Here is a 19,563-nt window from a genome sequence, read left to right on the forward strand (position 1 = left end):
GAATTCTAGTCACACTATTATATTATTAGTTACTCATAAAAGGATAATCATTTGATCACTGAATTCTTTCCCAAACTTAACAGCCATGATAGATAGCTGTCTGTTTTTTAGTGAGCTACATAACCACACATGAAAATAATACAGGGTCCATGGCAACAGAGCACTGGGGTCATTTCATCACAGAGGAAAATTGAAGAAATACCAAAATGAGAAAAGATGACTAAGTTGACAGATGTCAAAGTAATGCTACTACCTGTCCTTAATTCTTTTTTTTTTTTTTTGGTATTTTGTCTTTTTAGGGCCGCACCCGTGACATATGGAGGTTCCCAGCCCAGGGGTTGAATCAGAGCTATAGCTGCTGGCCTACACCATAGCCACAGCAATGCGGGATCCAAGCCACATCTGCAACCTACACCACAGCTCATGGCAATGCCAGATCCTTAATTCACTGAGCAAGGCCAGGGATCGAACCCAAGTCCTCATGGATTCTAGCTGGGTTCGTTAACCACTGAGTCACAATGGGAATTTCAATTCCTTTTTTTTTTTTTTTTTGGTAAGTAGTTCTACCTAAAATAATTCAGCAGTGTAAATGCTCAGCTCCTTCCTTCCACCAAGGGGAGAAGTCATTTCCTCGGGGGGTGGGGTGGGGGAAGCCTCTGCTATTTTCCCAGGGCAGTGTTGGTTAGATGAGGGAGAATGGGGCGATATGCAGCAGAATCCTCTAGATGTTTGTAAAAAGCTAGTGCCTAGGCCCTACCTGGGGTGAAGCCCTGAAATAGAAAGTTTTTCAAGTCAGATAATTCTAAGGTAGACAGTCCTCGGACCTCCAGTCTACCTTTTTAAGAATCAAAGCAAAAATGCCACATTTGATATTCATCAAGACTTAGATCCAAGGCCTGCCTCCCAGAAAGACACATACAGACAGCCTCTAATATATTTATGCATATAATACATATATATACATCCTGTGATCACTTCAGTATTTCGATGCAGAGAAAACCAGACAGGTTGATATCACCGAAACAAACTCATCTAAAGGTAGACAACAACTGACCTTCTAGGATCCATGGGTTTCTGTGGATAAAACCCTTTAGTCAAGACATCAGGGATGCTAAATGACTGCATATCCTTTCATACCTTTCAATGGGCTGAACAGTAAAGGGAAAATTCCTGTGAGTGTCACATGGGGCATTACAGGAAGACAGCTGTCCTCGACTTCTGGTCAACAATCTGCAGTGAAAAATGAATGTTTCAGGACTTCTAAATAGTCTGCTTAATAATTTGGAAAGCAGAACCCATCTCTCTGATGCTTACTAAGCATCTTTGGCTAGTAATTTGGACACATTTATCTTCTCTGACATTGCCTAAAGGAGTGATCTACTTCCCTCGTGCCTGCTGAAGGTGACTGGCTAAAATGTGTGGCCTCTGCTTTCTACAAGAAGGTGTGTGTGCCTCACAGATGGAAGCAGACCACCTTCGGTCGCCAGCCTAAAAAGTTAAACTAACCAGTTCTGCAGGAACTAGGCAGTGGGTTATTTATTATTCTAACCTCTTAAGATCTCAGATCTTTCAGGGCTGGTGTCGAAGAGTTAAAAAAAAAAAAAAGTTTTAATCCCAGACTGTCAAAATATATTCCAGTTTAAGAAAAATATTCCATTTTAAACTGAGTGGGAAAGCAAACTCTGGAAGTTTAGTTAAAAGGAACATCGTGATTGCTTTACCCATGTTTCAGTTCCTGAACTTGGGGAATGTGGTAATGTAGAAAAATATATTAAAGACAATAGGAGTAGTTTTAAAACTGAACTAAGAATCTCTGATGATCATGATGATGACGACGATGATGAAGAAAAATACTTGGTAGATGGAGTTCCCGTCGTGGCGCAGTGGTTAACGAATCCGACTAGGAACCATGAGGTTGCGGGTTCGGTCCCTGCCCTTGCTCAGTGGGTTAACGATCCAGCGTTGCCGTGAGCTGTGGTGTAGGTTGCAGACGCGGCTCGGATCCTGCGTTGCTGTGGCTCTGGCGTAGGCCGGTGGCTACAGCTCCGATTAGACCCCTAGCCTGGGAACCTCCATATGCCGTGGGAGCGGCCCAAGAAATAGCAACAGCAACAACAACAACAACTACAACAACAAAAGACAAAAAGACCAAAAAAAAAGAAAGAAAGAAAGAAAAATACTTGGTAGAATGTTTTGTCCATAATAGCTTTGGCATAAGCCTGATTAGAAATACATGGTCCCTAAAAGAAGAAAAATTAAAGGGGTGCAGATGGTAGGCAGCCAGAGACAGGAAGAATCCGGGATCTATGCTTAGAGTTTATCAGTCTGCAAATTCACCCAAGAAAGGGCATAAATCTTGTAAAAGGAAAGGCAAAGCAGTGGGTTCTAACTGGTACAGTCAAGTATGTACAGGCTCCTTCTAACTCCTTGAGGAAAGATAATTCTAGGAGACAGGCTGTTTTTGCTATAGGGGCACGTTCTCCACTCTGAGTATAAACTTTGGCATGGCAAGTCTTCCCAAACCTGTCTTTACTAATTCATACTTCTCGGTTCAACACTCAACACTGTCAGCTTAGTGTTTCATTCCAAGAAAGGTGATAAAATAAAATATTACTAGACTGCCTCTTCATATAAAAACCTATTTGCGTTTTATCCAGTTTTATAGAATTTCTGAACAGCTACTGAAAAACCGAGTAACTGAAGGTTATAGATAGATATAAGTATTTAATCATCTACTAACAAATGTAGCAAATAAATGTCCTTGATGCTTTGTGATTCTTATCTTTCAAGATGTGAAATTCCAAATGTGAAAGCCTACATTTTAAGTTTAGGGTTAGAGAATATTCAGAGATAGTACTGGTAAAGTTAGTCAATATATTTTCTTGAATTGTGACTATTCTCACTCAAGAACTAAAGCAGTTTCCCCAGAACAATCTCTAAATCTCTTGTGTTCATTTTGCTTGGGGAGTATTGATTTCTGCTACTTTGGGTAATTAAAAAAAAAAAAAAAGATTATTTCCATTCCTACCCCTACCCCAAAGCTTGGCTGTCCTTCCCTCTCTCACTGTTGGTATAGCATCGTCAGAATCTGTTAAAGCAACTATATGACAACATGGAAAATAAGTCAAGAAATCAAGGTGCATAATTGGGTTGATGAAATGACTGCAAGTACGTTGATATCATATATACATGCAGGTAAGACTCGAAGGAGACATGGGGGGAAATGAGGCCAAATGATTTCTTGGGAAGTGAGATTTGGGGTGAATAATTCCTATTTTAAAATTTCCCTTATTGTTCTTACATTGTTTGAAAAAAATAACCTCTTTTAAAAAAGATTCTGATTGACTCATACCCTGAAGACTATAAAATGTTGTTGGAAGAAATTCAAGAAGACACAAATAAAGGGAAGACATTCAGTGTACATGGATTGGAAGGTGTAATACTGTTAAGATGGCAATACTACCCAAAGTGATCGACGGATTCAATGCAAATTCCATTAAAATTCCAACAACATTATTTTCACAAATAGAAAAATTTATCCTAAAATTCACGTGTGATTTCAAGGGATCCCAAATAGCTAGACAATACTGAAAAAGAAGAACAAAGTTGGAGGTCTCATATTTCCTGATTTCAAAGCTTACCACAAAACCCCAGCAATAAAAGCGGTGTGGTACTGGCATAAAGACAGATATATAAACCAATGAAACAGAATTAAGTACTCAGAAATAAACCCTCTTATATAAGGTCAAGTGACTTTCCACAATGCTGCCAAGACCACTGAACAGGGAAAGGACAGCTTTTTCAATTAATGGTGGTTGGGAAAATGAGATACCCATATGCAAAAGAATGAAGTTGGGCCCCTATCTTACACCATATACAAAAATTCACTCAAAATGGATCAAGGACCAAAACATAAGAGTTAAAAATAAAACAATTAGAAGAAAACAGAGGAAAATTTTCATGACAGAAACTGGCAGTAATTTCTCAAATGTGCAACGAAAAGCACAGGCAACAAAAAGTAGATAAATTGAACTTCATCAAAACTAAAAATGTGTGTACATCAAACAACACTATCAAAAGCGTAAAAAGATAACCCACTGAAAGAGGGAAAATATATATTTGCAGATCATATTTATGATAAAGGATTGATATCTAGCTTATATAAAGAACATCTAAAACTCAACAACAAAACGAACAACCTGATTGAAATATGAGGAAAAGACTCGTAAAGACACTTCTCTGAGAAAATACACAAATGCCAACTTAAGCACATGCAAAAATGTTCAACATCATTAGTTGTTAGGAAAGTACAAATCAAAACCTCAGTGAGATACCACATCGTACTAATTAATTTGGTTATTATTAAAACAAAAAAACAGAAAAATAACACCTGTTGTCAAGGATGTGGAGAAATTGTTTTGGGAATGTCAAATGGTGCAGCTGCTGTGGAAAACAGTATGGCACTTCCACAAAACATTATAAATAGGATTACCACATGATCCAGTGTTTCCATTTCTGGGTAAAGACCCCAAAGAAGTGAGGGCAGGGAGTTGAATAGTTATATTTATATACCCATGTTCATAGCAGCTTTATCCTCAATAGCCAATGATGGAACCAATTCAAGTGTCCACTGATGGATGAATAGATAAACAAAATGGAATACACAAATATGATGCAAAAATTATTCAGGCTTAGAAAGGAAGGAACGTTTGACACATGGTACAAAATGGATGAACCTTGAAGATATTATGCTAAGTGAAATAAGCCAGTCACAAAAAGACAGATCTTGCATGATTCCTCTTATATGAGGTACCTAGAATGGTGGTTACTAGGGAGTAAAGCTTAGGAGAAAAGGGAATTATTTTTTTAACGAGCTCCTATTTTTTATAGAGTTTTATTTTTGCAAGATGAAAAGAGATCTGGAGATGGTGATGAAGGCTGCATAACAATATGAAAGTGTCTGAGATCACTGACTATACACTTAAAAATGGTTAAAATGATAAGTTTTACCATTTTACACATATTTTACCACAATAAAAGAATCTGAGTAAGTGTACATTGTAACTTTTATCCTAGGGGTAGTATATCCTGGTCCCTTTCTTTCTTTATATTCTCATTTCCCTTGGTTTTTCTCCTAATGAAATAGTTGCAGATTAATTGTCCTAATCTTAGTTCAGTTGTAAGTTCCTTTCTGACTACTTCAACTGTCAATTTTTTTTTTCTGCCGCGCCTGAGCTATAGCAGTGACCTAAGCAACAGCTATGGAGACACCAGATCCTTTGCCCACTGCACCAGGCTGGGAATTGAACCCATGCCTCAGCAGCAACCTAAGCTGTAGCAGAGACAATGTCGGGTCCTTAACCCACTGTGCCACAGCAGAAACTCCTCAACTATCAATTTCTGAGCTAATGGATTCAACTTTTGAGTTTTAAGTATTTACTAATTGTGTAATATATGCCGCTTCTGAGCTTGGTAGTATGGACAGTAGAGTAGAATCAGGACCCAGTGACTTGCAGCAGCAATACACTGACAAGACGGGGTACATGGGACGGAGAGCACTATCTCCAAAGGAAAATGACATGTGCACTGGGAGTGAATGGTACAGACCAAAAGTGCCTTAGGAATTCACAGAGAGAACTGGGAGAGGTAGAGTTGAAGTAAGCTTTGGAAAATGAGTAGGATTTGATTACCTGGAGATGGGAGGCATTGGACTGAGGGAAAACTCATGAATTAACTATTAACATGTGCAGAGTGTCTCAATCCTGGCACCACTGACACTTTGTACTGTAATATTTTTATTGTAGGAAGCTGTTCTGTACATTGCAGGATGCTTAGCAGCATCTTGGCCTCTACATACTGGATGACAGTAACTCCCTTCTCCACCCCAGTTGGGATGATCAGAAATGTCTCCTATTTGGTTACCAGCGATAGACGGAGCCTGTCCCCGAGCTAGAAAAGATATCACTTTGATCAGAGCAGAAAGTCCACCCGTGAGATGGTCTTTCACCTATGTATTCCAAGTGACACTTTTGGCACCTGACACATAATGGATGGTTTTAAACTTTTTTCTTCTTCATTCCTCTTTGAATGATGCTATAAGAAAGTTGATCTGAAATCTTTAAAAGTTGGATAGGGAAAGCCTAGAAGGAGATGGAGCATTTAAAAAACTTTTGTAATTGTTCAGAAAAGAGCTATAAAGAACAGAACTAAGGTTGTGATAAGTGGAATAGAAAAGGGATGGATGTGTAAAGGAAGAATGTACAGAATTTGGGGGCAGAGGGCAATACATTTGGGTGAGCCGGCGAGGAGACAGGAGGGGCCTTGGCCTTACTGAGAAGTAGGAAGATGAGAGTATATGTAAACAGACATCTCTAAGTAGATGACTGAAGGTTGAGTGTGAATAGCTGTTGATGATCAAATCCTGGAAAGAGGAGTTCCCGACGTGGCTCAGTGGTAATAAACCTGACTAGTATCCATGAGGATGTGGGTTTGCTCAGTGGGTTAAGGATCCAGCGTTGCAATGAGCTGTGGTGTAGGTGGCAGATGCAGCTGGGATCCCACGTGACTGTGGTTTCGGTGTAGGCTGGCAGCTGCAACTCCAATTTGACCCCTAGCCTGGGAACTTCCATATGCTTTGGGTGAGGCCCTAAAAAGGAAAAAAAAAAAAAAATCATGGAAAGAGTTTCTGTAGCAAATAAGCCAACTGAATGGGGAATCACTCTGCAGATAAAAGAGGCAAGAAAATTTCAACTTTCTTTAGTCTTCTCACAAAAAGAAAACAGAAATATAAGAAGGAGGACAAGGAGAAGAGTACTGCAAAAATTCATTTTTCTTTTTCGTTGTTTTGCTCCATAACATCACTCTGAGATATAAAGACGAATAATCTCTGATTTAGGATTCTGAAATCTGCATTTGCAGCTCAGCATAGCCCTTTAAAAGCTCTAAGAGAATAAAAACTCTGCTTTTAAAAATTCTACACCATTTCCCCATTTTCACGGAGGAAATACAGACAAAGCAAGGGCAAAATTTCAGCATGTGGGCCTTGCCCTGGCTTACAGCCCTGGCCGTCGCTAAGCTGGTAAGCATCCCATTGTCATTTGAGAAAGCCAGCTGCACGGCTAGATAGAGTGAGCCTGTCTCTGCAACTCCAAGACTGTAATTATGCTAAAACGGGACCTTGCAGCAGTGAATATAAAGAGATGCCTTGGAATATCTCTCCTACACTAAACAACTTTATGGTTGAAAGGAAGCAATTACTGAGAACGAGATGAGACTAAGTAAAAACAGCATAACTTTCCAACTTTTTCAACTTGGTTATTGACAGAATTGTGCTGACGTCAAACAGTTTTTGTTTTTTTTCCCCCTGAAGCCATAATAATTTCAGTTTTTTCTAGCCTGGTTTTTAGATGAAGTGGAAAACATTTTTTAAAATTAACCATCTCCCCCACTCAATTTAAAGCAACTCTCTGCATTGGCTTAACACTATCAATAATTCTTTTTTTGCTTTTTAGGGCTACATTTGTGGCAAATGGTAGTTCCCAGGCTAGGGGTCAAATCGGAGCTGCAGCTGCCAGTGTACACCACAGCCACAGCAACAAAGGATCCGAGCCATGTCTGCGACCTACACCACAACTCATAGCAACACAGGATACTTAACCCACCGAGTGAGGCCAGGGATCGAACATGTGTCCTCATGGATAGTAGTTGGGTTTGTTACCACTGAGCCACAACGGGAACTCCTCAATAATTCTATTCAAGACTTTAGGTTTAGCTACCCCTTCCCACCAAGACCTGGAAAGACACAAGTATCCAGTTAAGTCCTTTGCTACTTACTTGATGCAGTGGCTCTGTCTTCCTAAGTTACCACTGTCCAGCTGGGAGTAGAGTTATCTAGGGATAGGAAAGGTGCTTTCACACCTGTTTTATCCCCAGATAGAACCTGAGGGTTCCTAATTGTTTTCCTAATTGTTTCCCTCATTGGAACCCAAGGGTTCCTAATTGTTTTCCTTCTCCTGTGATAGAAGCCGGCAGAAATAGGAAATTACAGATGGAACAGGATTATATCTGAGGCTGGGAACCACAAATGAATACCTCCTACAAAAGTGCATCCATCACCTTCTCATTCTGTCTCTGCTGTCTCCAATTTATAATGTCAAACTTGAATTCTCTATCCCCTATTCTCTATCCTGAACATCGTCAGGTTAAGAGGCAGCAAGGTATTGCTTGAGGCCAAGCACAGTCAGACCAGGTCTGCATCTGTCAATTAGATAACCTAGCTCTCTCAAGAATTCCAGAACCCAAAAGACTTTTACCTAAATTACAGGGACAGCCATGCTCAGTGATATTTATCACATTTCTGGAGTTCTTAGCCAAAAGTATTAGACAATAGGAAGAAATAGGATGAGAAGTACTGAGAAGAAGGAAACAAAGATGTCCTGATCTCTCTATGATTTGATTGTCTTCCTAAAAAATTTAAGATAATCAAAGGAGGAGTGTCCACTGTGGTGCAACAGGATCAGTAGCATTTCTGCAGCACAGGTTCAATCCCTGGCCTGGCACAGTGGGTTAAAGGCTCCAGCGTTGCAGAAGCTGCAGTGTAGGTTGCAGCTGAGGCTCAGATCTGATCCCTGGCCCAGGAACTCCATATACCATCAGGGGCGACCAAATAAAACAGATAATCAAAGGAGAAACCATGAGGTCTACTGAAAGATATGAGTAAGAAGGCCAGGTATAATTATAAGCAAGCCAAATCAGTAGGTTTCTTTCAAATCAGCAATAATCAGAATAAAATATAATGTAAAAAAGATTAAATGAGAAGAATTTTTTAAATAAATCAACATATGTCTATCAAATGTAAGATATACAGCTATTACAAAAATGAAGTGAATCTCTACAAGAGGATATGAAAGATAGCTATATTTAGCAAGAGGAAATAGCAAGGTCCATACAGTATGTAAAGAATTAAAGTAAATAAAATTGTATGTAGCAACATGGATGGACCTAGAGATTATCATACTAAGTGAAGTAAGTCAGAAAATAACAAATGTATCACTATCACTTACATGTGGAATCTAAAATATGACACAAGTGAACTTATCTATGAAAGAGAAACAGATTCACAGAGAACAGACTTGTGGTTGCCAAGGGGGTGGGGCGTGAAGGAAGGATGGATTGCGAGTTCAGATTAACAGATGCGAATTATTATATATAGAATGGATAAACAACAAAGTCCTGCTCTATAGCACAGGGAACTATATTCAATATCCTGTGATAAACCATAATGTAAAAGAATATGAAAAAGTACGTATGTACACACACACACACGCATACCTGAAACACTTTGCTGTTCAGCAGAAATTAACACAATATGTAGATCAACTATACTTCAATAAAATAAATTTTAAAAATTATATGTGTGTATATATAATACATACATATGCTATGAATGATTGATATGTATATAAGCACATGTATATATATACCTTATATATACATATATATGTATTGTATGTATATAAATAAACTGAAATAATCTAACCAAATCCTTTAAAGTATCTTTCCTATGGGTGAGGGAGAGCTGGAATTGTGGGTAATTTTCTCTTTCCATATTCTATAGTTCTCTAATATTTTTCCATGACCATTATGTATTACATTTGAAATCCAGAGACAGCAACAAAGGCTAAAAATTTAAGAAAAAAGTTTAGAGGAGTTCCCGTGTGGCTCAGTGGTTAATGAATCCGACTAGGAACCATGAGGTTGCGGGTTCGATGCCTGGCCTTGCTCAGTGGGTTAAGGATCTGGCGTTGCGGTGAGCTGTGGTGTGGGTCAAAGACTCAGCTCGGATCCTGTGTTGCTGTGGCTCTGGCGTAGGCTGGCAGCTATAGCTCCAATTAGATCCCTAGCCTGGGAACCTCCATATGCTGTGGGAGTGGCCCTAGAAAAGGAAAAAAAAAAAAAAAAGTTTAGAAATTTCTCTTTTTTTGGTCTTTTCGTCTTTTTAGGGCCACACCTGTGGCATATGGAGGTTCCCAGGCCAGGGGTCGAATCGGAGCTGCAGCCGCCGGCTCACACGAGAGCCACAACAAGGCCAGATCCAAGCCGAGTCTGCAACCTACACCACAGCTCAAGGCAACGCTGGATCCCCTACCCATTGAGCAAGGCCAGGGATTGAACTCACAACCTCATGGTTCTAGTCAGATTCAGTTCCACTGAGCCATGACTGGAACTCCAGTTTAGAAACTTCTTGAATTCTCTATTTGTTAGAGCTGGGAAGTATTTAGGTGTCATCTGCTAGACAAACACCTTCCAATCATAGAGATTTTGAAATCACAGAGAATTTCAGTCCTTATGTAAGACTTAAATTGAAAAAGAAATAGCTCCTAAAATGAAATCAAAAGTTCTAAGATTTAGTTCATAACTGTATATTAATGCCCTTAAATCAAAATATTTTTAAAAGACAGACCTAATATTAGAAATTTCTCATTTCCTCTAGTGTTTAAATCAACTTTAGAAAATATTATTATTTCTTCTGATTATGTCAGTAATTCACATTTAATTCCTCGAATTTAAAAACTAACAAAAAACTATGAAGAAATAAAAATAAGCTATAATTAATTTTTCCAGAGACAATGTTTTGTGTATAGATTTTTTTTAGTCTTTTTATCAGTATAAGTACATTTAATAAAAGGAACCATAGCTGTTTTCCTCTGACAATACATGGTGAACAGCTTCCCATGACATTCTTTGAAATGTCATTAAATACTTCCTATTTTTATCATAAATACTTCCTATTTTTAATCATAAATAATACTGTAATGAATACATTAATATGACATTTTTGAGTTAAAAAAAAAATAAGCCTCCTGAGCACAAGGAATTTTTCTGTGTTATTTATGGCTGTGTCCCCAGTGCATAGAACAGAGCCTGATTCTTAGTAGTGACTCAATAAGCATTAATGAATGAACCTCATTTGCCCAGGCCAGTGGCGCTTAAGCTTGAATGTATATAAGAACTATCAAGAGATCTTGTTAACGTAAAATTTTCAGATCTCAGTCTGAATCAAAGATATTGATTCAGACATCTTTCAAAGGGTTCAGGTGATTCTGATGCTAGGACCATGCTTTGGGAAACACTGCCTTAGGCTAAATACACAGAACCAGAATTAACGGATCAAAAGCATAGATAGTTTTAAGACCTTTGATTTACACTGTTAATTTACCTTCCTGAAAGGTTTTTCCAGTTTACCAATGAACTGCTTTAAATTACCCTCTTCCCTGCCTTGTAATATATAAAACTGCCTATTTTGTTGTCTTTCACACTGTATATTTTCAATTTAAAAACTCATTACTGGAGTTCCCGTCGTGGCGCAGTGGTTAACGAATCCGACTAGGAACCATGAGGTTGAGGGTTCGGTCCCTGCCCTTGCTCAGTGGGTTAACAATCCGGCGTTGCCGTGAGCTGTGGTGTAGGTCGCAGACGCGACTCGGATCCTGCGTTGCTGTGGCTCTGGTGTAGGCCAGTGGCTACAGCTCCGATTGGACCCCTAGCCTGGGAACCTCCATATGCCGCAGGAGCGGCCCAAAGAAATAGCAAAAAAATAAAAAAATAAAAAATAAAAAAAAAATAAAAACTCATTACTGATTTGATAGGGATAAAGAGAAGAAAAGAGTTTCTTGATAAAAATAAGAAAAAGTCATAAAAGAAAATCAGCCATCTATAGTCACATTGTCTCCTTATAAACTACTGTTATTCATCCCTTGGCATACTTATTTCTAGTCTTTTTTTTTTTTTTGGCTTTTTTTGGGGGCTGCACCTGTGGCATATGGAGGTTGCCAGGCTAGGGGTCAAATCGGAGCTGTAGCTGCCAGCCACAGCCACAGCAACAAGGGATCCAAGCCACATCTTCGACCTACACCACTGCTCACAGCAACGCCAGATCTTTAACCCAATGAGTGAGGCCAGGGATGGAACCTGCATCCTCATGGATACTAGTGGGGTTCATTAACTGCTAAGCTATGACGGGAACTCCTAGTCTTTGCTTTTTTTTTTAGAGGAAAAAAATCACTATTGCTTTTGTTAAAACGGCACATGCTTATTGTAAAGAATGTATATGCTGCAGAGAAAGTTATAGATAAAGTTTAAAAACACGTCGGATTATAGCATCTACAAATAATAGACTTAACATTAGAAGAGCGTGATTTTAGACATCTTTCTATGTATATCCATAGATGGTGAATAAGAGATGGATAGACAGAGGGCTGGTTGGCTGGTGAGCAAGAGAAAATGCTTTCATAAAAATTGAATCACATTATAGATTATGGTTGTTGTGCTATTTTTGACTTTACCTAAGATTTTGTTAATGGTCCTAGGCCTGGGTTATCCTCTTCATCTGGGGGTGTATTCCATTCTTTTATATGCTTTATAGGTTAGATTTCCACAGCAGCAGAATCCGAGGGCAGGAAATCAGTGGAAGTGGTTTATTTGGGAGGTGACCCCAAGAATCACTGGTAGGAGGTGATCAAGGGGGAGGGAGGGCAGGGAAGGAAGGCAGTACATGGTGTGCTTGGAGTAGGTTACTTCTGTGGGTAGTAGGGGCTCGATCCCACCAGGGGTGTCTGGGAGACAGTACAGAGCACACATCAGAGTTAGCAAAACTGAGAGCAGAGAGAATGGATGTCAACCGCTGGTTGCCAGTCTCCGGTTGAGCTGAGCTGGGAAGAAGCATTCATTCCACAGCACTTCTTCCTGCCCCACAAGAGGCTGCATGGGCTCTGCTGGTCAAAAACAAAAATGAAAAGGAGTTCCCATGGGGGCGCAGCAGAAACCAATCTGACTAGGATCCATGAGGATGTGGGTTCCATTCCCGGCCTTGCTCAGTGGGTTAAGGATCCCATGTGAGCTGTATGTAGTGTAGGCCACAGACACTGCTCAGATCTGGTGTTGCTGTGGCTGCAGCTGGCAGCTGCTGCTCTGATTTGACTCCTAGACTGGGAATTTCCATATGCCATGGGTGTGGCCCTAAAAGAACAAACAAACCAAAAAACGAACCCCAACAACAACAAAACAGAAACAAAAATAAAGCAAAACCCTCAGAGACTTGTAAGTGCTTGCATTTGGAAAACTGAAGAGCAGACACAGCAACTGTGAATGCTGAGGGATGTGGACAGAGCCCGTATAATGTAGGTAGATACCCTCTTTTTTTTTTTTTTTGGTCTTATTAGGGCCGCACTTGCGGCATATGGTTTCCAGGCTAGGGGTCCAATCAGAGCTGTAGCTGCCGGCCTACACCACAGCCACAGCAATGCCAGATTCGAGCCGCCTCTGCAACTTACATCAGAGCTCATGGCAATGCCGGATCCTTAACCCACTGAGCAAGGCCAGGGATTGAACCTGAAACCTCATGGTTCCTGGTCGTTTCCGCTGTGCCATGACGGGAACTCCTAGATACTCTTTGGTTTTGGACTGTTTTCCCAGATCAGCCTGCAACTCCGGAACCTTTCATACTTTCCAGAGAGAGTCAACACCTCTTCTCTATCTCACTCCTTTCTCTCCATATCCAATTCCGCCCATCCCCAGTCAGAAAAGGAGAGATATGTACTCTGTATTTTACTCCCGGTTTGAGAGTACTGGTGAGAACCCTCAGGAGGTTGCTGACTGTCTTCTACAGTTTCTGGGAGGGGCAATGGGGATAGGATCTGAGCTTTCCTAAGTATCCAGCGTCTATGATCCCTTCTAGGAGCTGGTGCCCTTGCTGCCCTCCATACTCTCAATTTCCTAGTTTTTTTTTTTTTTTAACAAAGTGGTTTTTTTTTTTTTTTCCTTCCCATTTATTTATTTATTTATTTAGTCTTTTTGCCATTTCTTGGGCCGCTCCCGCAGCATATGGAGGTTCCCAGGCTAGGGGTCTAATCGGAGCTGTAGCCACCGGCCTACGCCAGAGACGCAGCAACGCAGGATCCGAGCCGCGTCTGCAACCTACACCACAGCTCACGGCAACGCTGGATCGTTAACCCACTGAGCAAGGGCAGGGACCGAACCCTCAACCTCATGGTTCCTAGTCGGATTCGTTAACCACCGCGCCACAACGGGAACTCCTCAATTTCCTAGTTTTAAAAGCTTGTTGTGCTTTGGCTTAAAAATATGTGCACGAATTCTCTTACATCCTCCCCCTAAAGGCAGAGGCATGTGGGCTGGATTGCCATCTAAAGAACAGAGTATGGTTGAAGCGAAGATGTGTGATTAGGTCATGAAAAGCATCCTAACTTTCTTCTTGGTCTTTCACTCTGAGGAAGCCAACTACCCTCTGGGAAGCGTACGCAGCAGCCTGATGGAGAGATCCACACGATGGTTTTGTGAACAGTCATCAAGGAATGGAAGTCTCCAGAAACAGCACATGAGTAAGTTTGGAAGAGGAACCTCCAGCCGCAGTCAAGTCTTTTAATGAAAAACCCCAAGCCAGAACAACCCAGCTAAGATGCTCCCAGATTTCTGATTCCCCAAAACTGAGAAGAAATATCATCATAAGCCACTGAGTTTGGAGGTAACTGGTTAAGCAGCAATGCATAAATAATAGAATTGCTCTAGGATTTTTCCATTTCCTAGTTTGGTTCTTTTCAGTAAATTTGGGGTCCGCTTTTAAACTACTTTTTTGCTCTCCTTTTTTAAAAAATATGCAATTTAAATGCTCCATAGTAAACATTTTTGAAGTTAACTCTTTTGTTTTGAACATGGCATACTATGATAAACTTTGCTTTTTACTCTTTTCTATTACACGTAAGTCATAAAAGACCTTGGGAATCTTTTGTCATTTTATTTCTTGGGCAACCGTGAAGAGAGAAGTTGTTTAGCATGTCTTTCCCCTTCACATTTTATCTGTCAAGAGAACAAGGTAGGAGGTTAATGTTTTTAGTTGATAAAAGTCCTTTAATAAGTTCTAGACAAAGGGAGACTTTGATGCCATCTCCAGGAACCTCTTTGCTTTTTTCCAACTTGCTTCTAAAACTCCCTTTGGATTCTCTGCATTGTCAGATCCTTCAGTCACCACTGCAGTCTTCCTTCCCACTGGTGCAAGCGGATTGGAACTGACTGTTTTTCTGTAACACTAGGTTCATAGCTTCCATTTTCTCTGAAAACTCTAGGAAGAATTTTTCTCCTACAAAGGTCACCTTGGCACTTCATTCTTCAAAATATGGCATCAAAGATAGGGAACAAAGGGCAGAATCAGACCACTAGGGAGATTATGACTTCATGAAGTTATAGTAGAGTCTCTTAACCCAGAAACCAGATAAAACAGATATTCCATATGAAGCAACTCTTGTAACTCAGTTTTTATAATAACTTAAACCCCTTTAAAATAAAAATCTTCTGTTCCAAAATGTAAGAATTAGAGAAGAGGGTGCCAAGCCATACTTGATGACTTGAAAAAAAAATTCATTAGAAACACAAAATTGTATATTCTCTCTGATGCGACTCATGTGAAAAGTATGTGTATATGTGGATAAAGATTAGGAGAACTAAAGGAATGTAAACAGTTATTTCCTTTAGGCCGAGGCATTATAGGTATCCTTTTTGAACCGTAAAAATCAAAATCTTTCCGGAAGAAAAAAATACGACTTCATATGCCTGGGTGGATTTCTGTAAACACACCGGGCTACAGAATTTTAAAAAGTAAACTGGGCTGGGTGATGAAGGAAAGAGAAAGAGACCGTTCTTTCATTCCGGCTGAAGGGAGGCGTCTGAGCTAAGACTGCACTTGTACTGGTAAAAAAAAAACTCCCTCTGCTTCCTTTTCCTGCTCAGCCCCATTTCGCTTGAGTCTGCTTTTCTTCTCTCTAGATAGAGGATCTCCAAATTGGTTTACGGTTGATTATTTTGTCTGAACAAAAATTATGATAATAAAACTTCCAAAAAAAATCAAGTCTGATTAACGCCCAAGTTGGCAAGGTCAAACTGCCTCCATCTGCCCAGGGAACTGATGAGCATTGATCTTTTAAGCCAGAACTTAGCATCACGGTCAGCAAGGTCTTTGTTTTCCCTTAGTAAGCAGAGAGGGGGTGGAGGTGTGCACCAGACCAGAGGCAGTAGGGCTCTACCCCAAGGACCAGCCCTGACCTTGGTGCCTGAGTAGAGATGACCCTGCAGAGGCTAGATTTGTTTTCATGATTTAGCTTCTTTTTTTTGTCAGTCTATCTCCTTCCCCCAGAGTGTAAGCTCCATGAGGGTGGGGCATGTTTATTTACTGTCATATCCTCAGCATGAGTGTCCTAGAAAGTGATTTGGTCAGTGTGTCTAGGCTGGGTAAAGATGTCACTGGCTAAGGAAGAGGGAGACAGAGCACTAGCATCTGGGAAAAGTGGGTCCCTCTGCAGAGCAGCTAAGGGACCTGGTTGAGGGGAGGGACTTGAAGCTGAAGGAAGTTCTCTGGTGCCCCTCATCCTCTTTGCCCTTCCATCTTATCCTTCACTGGCAGCCTCAGTGTCCTGTGCACTGTGCTCAGAGCACTAGGGCTGAGATATACTAAGGTGAATGGGAGGAGCCCTGAACTTGAGCCAAAAGATTGCACTGAGTCCTGGGTCTGCGGCTTATGGGGTGGCCTTGGACAGGTTGCATAATCACACTGGCTTGCAATTTCTTCAACCATAAAACGTGTTTACTAAGACTGACCTGAGTATCTCATGAGAGTATTGCGAGGATTGAGTTAATGTGTATGAGTTATCATATCAGTGACTTTGTTCCCTTTGCCCTTGACTTTGGATGTGTCTTAAAATGAACAAATCACTGAAACAAGTGTTTCTGCTGCTAGCCTTGACCAGGACATATAGACAAGTGACTTGTTTCTCTAAAAGTCATTTACATTTGGAATATTTTTTAAAGTTTACTTCATTTATTTCTTCCCTCAGGGAAATCTCTGTTCTCTGCATGATAGAATCCTTACTCATCTTTTTAAAATTCTACATAAATACTATAATCACTTTAAAGTCACTGGTAGGAAAGGCAGGTTTCCTCAAGACTTCACCGTTTGCTATAAAGGCTAAAAGATGACCTTGTCTGCAATACAGGATGTAATTATTTCAGGTTCTGAAAAAACTGTTCTTTGAACAGCCCATGCCTCTCCTTTACATGTTTCTTTTAAAAGAACTGCAAGCTCTAGTGAGAAAGATGCCACAAAAATAGAAATGCCAATCTCTAAAGCTCTCAAGGCACTTTCAAAATGATAAATAATTAATTTTCACAGCATCTCTGATATGATTAATCTTACTTTAGAGATGAAGCAAGGGAGGCCAACAGAAGTAAAGGCACCTGCCCAAGGTTATAAGCAGCCAAGCCTGAAAGAGAAGCCAGCCTGGAATTCAAGGGTCCTTCTAACAAAAAGGTTTAGTTTAGTATGTTTATTGAGCATGAACTATGTCTGAGATACTATGGGGGCCTTACCATCTAGGAGCTCAGCATCTAGTGGGGAAAACACACACACACACACACACACACTCCTAATATAAAGCAAACGACAATGAATACTATAATTAGATGTCAAAATGTTATAAAAGTAGAAAAGGTGAAGGATGAATTATGATGTAGACAGAGGAGGAATCTGGGAATATTTTCATAGAGGAGATGGAATTTGACCTGAGGCTCACAGAAAAGGATGGGCATTGATAGGAGGACATAGGAGGGGAAAATCAAAGGACGTCACTCCAGGCAGGCTGTTCAGGTTTGAGTCAGTAACTAGGGCCTGGAGAGCAAAGGAGACATTCTTACAAAATGGCAAGTAAAACTGCAGTATATGTGTAGTGGGGATCAGATTGCCAAGGATCTTGAATGCTAAATTGGTGAGGCTAGATTTCGTTAGCCATGATGAGTCATCAGTGGCTCTTGTGTAGGGAAGACAAAAGGTATCCGTTCTAACACTAAGGTTACTATGGCACCAATATGTAGGATAAATTAGAAGAAAGAGAAACAGCAGATGGGAAACCAATAGTTCATTAATTCTTTCAATCACTGAAGGAACATTTATGGGATATTTTAGTATTATTTTGTGTCAGTTGTAAGACTGGACAGTAGGGATACCAATATAAAAGACACAGCCTTTGCTGTTGAAGTGAACCAGTGCTTATAGAACAGCACCAGAATTGCTGACATTGGTGGGAATAGGGTACTTTGGAGGCACAGACAGGGGCATCTGAATGAGGGAAGACTGTAGGGAGAGGGATAAATTAGGAGTTTTGGATTAACATATACACAACACTACATATAAAATATGTAAACAGTAAGGACCTACTGTAGAGTGCAGGAAACTATACTCAGTATCTTGTAATAACCTACAATGGAAAATAATCTGAAAACAATACAGGTGTGTGTGTATAACTGAATCATTTTGCTACACTTGAAATTGACACAACATTGTAGATTAACTAAAATTAAAAAAAAAAAAACACCTGTGAGTTCTTGGAGGAGCTCCTGGGAAAACGGGGTGACTGGTTCATTGTGGGAGAAGGACTTTGGAGGCAAAGGTCTCTGGAATAATCATCAGCATGTGTTCCTCTAGAGGTGGGATTTTGGAAAAATCCGGCCCCATCCATTAGGGCTGAGAAGCCCCAGGCCAAACAATAATCTAGGTGGGATCACAGCCCTACCCATCAGCAAGCAGTCTGCCTAAAGACCCCCCAGGCACACAGCCACCTCTAATCTCACCCAGTGACAAAGCCCCAACCACCAGAGGGATATGAATCAGCTCCACCTACCAGTGGGCAGGTACCATACTCTCCCATCAGGAAGCCTACAGCAAGTTCCCACACCAACTTTAGCCACAAGGAGGGCAGATATCAGAAGTAAGAGAGGATACAACTCTATTGTCTACAAAAAGGAGATCACATCAAAAATCTACACAAAATGAAAAGGCAGAGAATTAAGACTCAGATGAGGGAGCAAGAAAAAAAACCCCAGAAAAACAGCTAAGTGATCTGGAGATTATTAACCTCCATGAAAAAGACTTTAGATTGATGATAGTGAAGATGATTTGAGATATTGAAAATAAACTGGAGGCAAAGATTGATAAATTAGAAAAAACAATGAGCAAAGAAATACACAATTTAAGGATTAAATAAGCAGACATGCAAAACACAATAACCAAAATTAAAAATTCATTAGAAGCAACCAACAGTAGACTACAGGAAGCAGAAGAACAAATAAGTGAGGTGGAGGACAGATGAGTGTAAATCATGATATGGAACAGAAAAGACAAAAAAGATTGAAAAAAATGAAGACAGTCTAAGAGAACTCTGGGACAACATTAAACACATCAATCCATATTATAGGGGTGCCAGAAGGAGGAGAGAGAGAGAAAGGGACAGAAAAAATATTTGAAGAGGTAACAGCCAGAAACTTCCCTAACATGGGAAAGGAACAACTCACTCAAATGCAGGAAACACAAACTATATAAAATAAACCCAAGGAGGAACACCCCAAGACACATATTAGTCAAACTGATCAAAATTAAAGACAATGAGAAAACACTGAAAGAAGCTAGGGAAAAGAAACATAAAACATACAAGGGAACCCTGATAAACT

General features: G+C 40.2%; 1 long non-coding RNA gene across 1 annotated transcript in view; it reads left to right on the forward strand.

Moving 5' to 3' along the window:
- Nucleotides 1-19,563, forward strand: part of LOC125126231 (uncharacterized) — a 35,065-nt gene that overhangs the window by 3,215 nt on the left and 12,287 nt on the right. The window contains exon 2 of the long non-coding RNA XR_007134564.1: nt 14,288-14,396. This is a non-coding gene — a long non-coding RNA (uncharacterized LOC125126231). The remainder of the gene's footprint in view (nt 1-14,287; nt 14,397-19,563) is intronic.

The sequence above is a fragment of the Phacochoerus africanus genome, chromosome 4, assembly GCF_016906955.1.
Source record: "Phacochoerus africanus isolate WHEZ1 chromosome 4, ROS_Pafr_v1, whole genome shotgun sequence".
NCBI classification, from domain to species: Eukaryota; Metazoa; Chordata; class Mammalia; order Artiodactyla; family Suidae; genus Phacochoerus; species Phacochoerus africanus.